The sequence below is a fragment of the Ptiloglossa arizonensis genome, chromosome 3 (assembly GCF_051014685.1).
Source record: "Ptiloglossa arizonensis isolate GNS036 chromosome 3, iyPtiAriz1_principal, whole genome shotgun sequence".
NCBI classification, from domain to species: Eukaryota; Metazoa; Arthropoda; class Insecta; order Hymenoptera; family Colletidae; genus Ptiloglossa; species Ptiloglossa arizonensis.
Genome location: NC_135050.1, coordinates 5,432,695 through 5,438,556, shown reverse-complemented (window position 1 = coordinate 5,438,556; position 5,862 = coordinate 5,432,695). Strand labels below are relative to the sequence as shown.

General features: G+C 38.9%; 1 long non-coding RNA gene across 1 annotated transcript; it reads right to left on the bottom strand.

Annotated features, from left to right (window-relative positions):
- Window positions 1-2,863: 2,863 nt before the first annotated feature.
- On the bottom strand, window positions 2,864-5,448 carry LOC143144484 (uncharacterized). Its single transcript, XR_012991433.1, has 2 exons — window positions 5,005-5,448; window positions 2,864-4,035 (listed from the first exon to the last, which is right to left on the bottom strand). It is a non-coding gene; the product is annotated as an uncharacterized LOC143144484 (long non-coding RNA).
- Window positions 5,449-5,862: the final 414 nt, after the last annotated feature.

Here is a 5,862-nt window from a genome sequence, read left to right as displayed (position 1 = left end):
CTTTCCGTATAGCTGTATATTTTCAACATGTATACGCGCGTGTGTCGTTTGATAATTATTTGTGTCGTTGTATAGAACCGTTGAATTGCGCGTAGGCACGCGTAATTAGCTTACACGGCGAGTATAATTTTCATTTGCATTGTACTCTCAGACAGTGCAAGACAAGTCCGTTAAGCCGAAACTCGCGAACGATGAAATTTGTGTAACTTTCCGCAACGTTACGTAAAACTTTCCAGCGAGCGTAATACAACGCGAGCGAAAAAATGTAATCTGTTTGGGTGAATAAATCAGCACGGGTGAGGAACCGAAGAAACGTAAGGGAACCTGAACAGCTATCTCGCTCTATAATGTTTCAATCTCGGGAGTTCACCAAACGGTAACAATTGATCCCGCTTCTAGGCCATTTGCTACGCGCACGATCATCGTAAAGCCTTGGGAAAGAAGCAGCGCAGTGGAACGATGCGCGTTCAAAAACATGTCCACTTTCACGGAACACGAAAACGGGCTCGAAAACTACTCGGAGATCGGTGTACCGCGCAGTAAGTAGCGGCCATGATCCGGGTGTATGCGCATGGCGTTGTAAGTTCGCTTGCAAACGACCGAATTATTCAAATGTTCGCGGTTGCAAGTGGTTCTGCGTTACCGTGACGACGACAACTGCCGCGTTTGCGGAGTCATCCGCGGATGGCTTGCCGCAACTTTCGAGTATCCCACGGCGATAAATTGGCGCCGATATCGCGGCCAATTTCCTGAATACGTTTAAGATGTAACTGCGCTAGCGACGCACTCTTTACTCGACAGTTTCCGAAACTCCTTTCGTACACTATCTTTACGATACTCGCTAATTCACGGTGAAACTTCGATCTTAGAGAGGAGCAGAAGATGCAAGAAAATGTGGACACATACGCATTGCTGACGAATGGAGTGAAGCGATTTTAATAACGAAATAGAGAAGTGGTCCGATAGTGATGAGTTGCTCGATATGTTTTGTCGTTTGGTAAGAAATAGAGCTATTAGGATCGGCGTTTTATTTTTCTAAAGACGGTACTACTGTTCGACGAACATGTGTGAAGTTTTGGGTAGATCCGTTGACTCGTTCGTGTATTTACAGTTGCTCAAAGTTGAAGTGTCCATAGTATTTTTTCACAATAGAAAAAACGACAAAACTTATTGAATAACCTAGTATTTACGTTTGAAATTGGTACTCTATCAAACCGTTCTAAAGAATGTCTCTAAACCTAAAACAAAAATTACTCAAATATTGATTATTTGAACATTCAAATATTATTATTATTTTTTTATTAGTTGTAAACACAGTGACTAGAGAAAGATACTGTTCGTAATTGAAAACTGTGAACACATTGGTTTTTCTTCACCGAAATATAAAAGTTGTACGCAAAATCGTTAATCAAATGGAAATCGAATTTAAAAATGAACGATACGATTAAAAAACTTGGTTCATAATCTACGTCACACAGTTCAATTGCATACCATGAATACAAATCACAAGTCTGTGGTTATACGAGCATTTAATTCAATTTTTTATTCGTCAACGTTTCGACGTGTTAGGCTTTATAGGTATTCTCGTGCATAAAAAATTATTACATTGAAATATAATGAATAGGAACCCTTTCAAATTTTGTAAGTAAGACAAAAGTCTTGCACAGTGTCTTACAATGTTCACTTCTGTGTATGGAAGTATTAAGAGACAGAAAATATCCGGAAATACTTTCTTGCAAGCGGAAAAGTGATTACGCGACGTTACACTTAAAATTAACATCCTACATTTTACAAATATATACAGTTGAATAAGAATCTGAACAGAAAATAAAACGGAACAAATAAAATATATACCTCCGAGCAGGCCAAATGTTTACGTTACACAATCGATTAACATTTAAAAGTAAACGTAGACAATTCGATGGCAGAGATTAGATCAATATCGTTGCGCAATATTACTTATTTCGCGCTCAATATATCGGTAGAAATTTCTAATGAGAATATTCACGCATTTTCCAACTTTTACGCGGAAGATATTAAGTTGTTCAATAAGCTTTGTCGTTTAATAAAACGGTATAGTACTAAGTTGTTCAATAAATTTTGTCGTTCGATAAAACTTATCGAACTGTACTACATTCAACAGTACCGTTCAATAAATTTTAACGAACGACAAAACTTATCGAACAACCTATCATATTGGTCTAATTTCAAAGTGAAAGATTGCGCAAATAAATGCAAGGGGTTAGAAAAAATGACGAAGAAGAGTCGAATATTAGGAATTAGGAGAATAGCAGTGATTTACCGAGACATGTCGTACGCCACATTACCCTGCAACCCTTACAACACGAGCCACCTAGCCACCTAGCCCCCAGCGGAAAGTTAAGGGAGAAACCGACACTTACGGCCGCCCACATCGCAATAAACGAGCCAATTAATATTACTTCCCTCTTGTACTTGCTACTGCCCTTGACGCCTTGCCGGATCATCCCTGCACATGGATGAATAATTGGAGGAACGCCTAGACGAAGGATTGTGGTTACCCGTCATTACCAGCTGTGCAAACTCAGAAATGATTGCTAGAAATTTATCAAAATCGAATGAACTCGTAAGTATTTCTACAACTACGAATTCGACTTTTCATTAACGCGTACAAATTACTTCAACGAAAGATAAATATTGAAAAAATTCTCGACAAATGTTGACAGATCCAGTAATCGAATTTCTTGCAGTCTGCTTATAATTTCTGCGACAAGTTGGCTCGTTTTTTGCACGAATCTAAAAGTAAAACTACAGCTAAAAGAAACTGTCGTAATGCCGAAATTTAAATCAAGAGAATTCAAATTTTCAAATTTGAATTTAACTGTTCTCTAAAGGAACAAAGTTTATTCGTTTCGTTTCGTTACAAATCATAGTTCTTTCTGTTTATTTACGTAATTAACATTTCAAGAGTCGAAAAAGTTTGCGTGAAAGTTGATATTAAAATTCCTTAACGATTGAACCAAAGATTGTTTCTCTAATTAAAAAAGACCATCATTTTCGCAATTCTTCAAAACTCTCCCCTCAAATGGACAGAAATGATTAACGAGCAAATCCACCCTCTTCCATTTTCACGCTGTTAATTCTCTTCCTCGATATTTACGAACTATGCTTTTAATATATGAGCATTCGGTTTATAGATCGCTAGAGTTACGATCTCGGGTGTCGTTTCACATATGGAAGTTCAAATACAGTGATAGATATTTCTGAGATATATCGAAACGTAATCTGTAGTTCGTTACTCTTCAACTTGAACAAAAACGTTGCTCGTATTTTCGGCTAAATTGTTGCAACGCACGAGAAAAGCCATTTTCGTACCGTTAAATTTACATCATATTTTTGATAACGTCGAGCAACGGAATATCTAAACGTTAATTACATCGATACTAAAATTCGCGTCAATTAAGCGGAACAAAAGTTTGTATCGCTTCGTGATACAAACTAGCTTTAAATCCGATAGGAAAATTGTTTCTTGACGCAGCGAATGGAAACGATAGCTTTGGAGAAAAAAAAACAAAGGTTTCCATTTGAAAAACGAGAATATCGTTGCACGAATTTGCATGTATCGATCGAAAAATGTAATTATACCGACATTTGTCAAATTCTGTATTACGCGGTGGTGAAACTAGTAGATACGGTGATGTTAGCAACCTCCATCACTTGCGGCATTGTTTTAATGCTCTGCGTGATCCTGTGCCGGCCTGCGTGATGAGGCTTCCTAATAACCAGTCGCTCACACGTCTGGTTTTACCTCTCTCATCCTCCCGGAGCCCTCCGACGTCACCCCATACTGCCGACATCACCAACATCAACCGACCCCTTCTCGCGAGCTGCGAAACTGTGGCATGTCGGCTTCGCATCAATCTTGTTAAATTACCCGCCCGGCCAGAAGTCGTTCTCTCGCTTGTGGATTGATAAATTGCCCGATCCCGTCTTCTCCAGACACGTAACGCTCGACGTCGCGACTTCGAACATAGGGAAATGGCGGAGCTTGCAGCCCTGAAATGCACCAAAGAAAGTCAAATTAACGTGTGTGGCACTCGGCTTTCTAACGCCGCGCATCTCCTAAACGATTTACGTCTCGAGTTTCGAAAGGAAGCCAAACGATATCGAAGAGTTCAATTACACGTTTCGAAATACATTTTCATTAATTATAATTACAAATTCCACACCTGGGGATACAATTGAACGGGCACCGACGATTCTTAGAAAACAGTAACTTCTACACGATTTAAAGATCCTACGTAGCTCTTAGATATCTTAATTCGTGATAATAAAATAATATGGAACCTTTCTTTGGTAATATCCATCGAAAGGTGTATGTTGTTAGAATGGTTGTTTATTCGATCAACGTTTCAGTTACTAAGTTGTTAAGTGATCCTTTTCAGAAAAGTATGCAACCCTTAATGGTAGATGCAAAATACGATAATGGAAATTGCAAGTGAGGAAAAGCGATGGGAAAATTGATAATTCTCATTGTTAACCTTAATACGAAGTCGATAGAGGGAAATTGATAAATTAAATATAGCAATGCGTAATCGATTATCGCATCGATCTATAAGGAAGGACGCATTGTACATTAGGTTATTCTACTTATTAACCTACTTAGAGGTTAATCCGAGGTAAATTATGTGACGGGAAGAAAAATAGAAAAAGTAGAAAACAAAATTATTTCCATAATCCTTGACTTTTAATATCGGTTAAAAAACATTCAATCCAATTTTCAATTCCCTTAAAACTTTCTCCGATTAGTTTCACCAATAACGAATACATCGTTGAAAATATCGAGAAGTAAAATTTCCAAGAATACGAGGTGCTCCGAGAATTAGAAGTTAAACAATGTCAAATGGACGGAATCGTTTCGAAAGTACCAAGAAAACCGGATTTTCGAAAAGTTCTTCATAACGAACGGCAGATCGTGCAAAGAATTCGCTATTACTTTGATTCTTCTCCGTTATGCCATCTTACCTTGCCTTGAGAGTAATCTACCTATCCCCATTCGGACCTGTCCTATCGCTTTCAACCCGGTGCGATGAAGATAACTATCAGCTCGTTACATCTTTCGGGCAGCGCAGTGAGCGTGTTGTAACTACGACCGAGTACCACCTAGTCGGATCACGGGATGAGATAGAAAGAAAGCCAACTAAGCCAATGCTGATAGCGTCTCTAAGCTTGCGGGCCTGGCTACCCAGTGCGCGCCAGTGGCTAATGGCTAGTCCGCGGCTTTAGCGCGACAACGCGACCATGTTGAGTTGGACCAACGTAATCCTTACATATGACCAGATTCCGTAGGATTAGGAAGGCGCGAACCCATTGCGCTTGTTCCGTCTCTCTGTTGACTATCCTCTCAATATTTAGTATAAGCTGCTACTTTTATAAAACGATGCGTGGAATATTCACTTTGCTGCTCCAACAACGTGGAATCTTCCATTTACACGGGACCCGAACAGCTTCGAAATCTTTCGTCTTTTAGAAATTCAGCAACATTCACTTTCAGATATTCGTATTTTTCATCGAATATTTCGATTCAACGTACTACGTCTAAAGTATCGAGCATCGTCAACGTCGATCTTAAGTGTTGTCTCGAAGATCGAGCGAGTACCGAATAAAATGACGTTAAGTAGAATAATTAGAATAACGTTAACTAACCGTTCTATTTATAATGGTTTACAGTTACGAAGTTTCAAGTAAAATATTTTCCGTAAGATGGACGATAAACAACGATCAAAATACTTGGTGCGTCGAACGAAAAAAGACTTACTTTTATAGTTTTAGAGAACGGTACTCCGCCAGCTGTTAAAACACAAATGAGTTTCAGTAGACTGG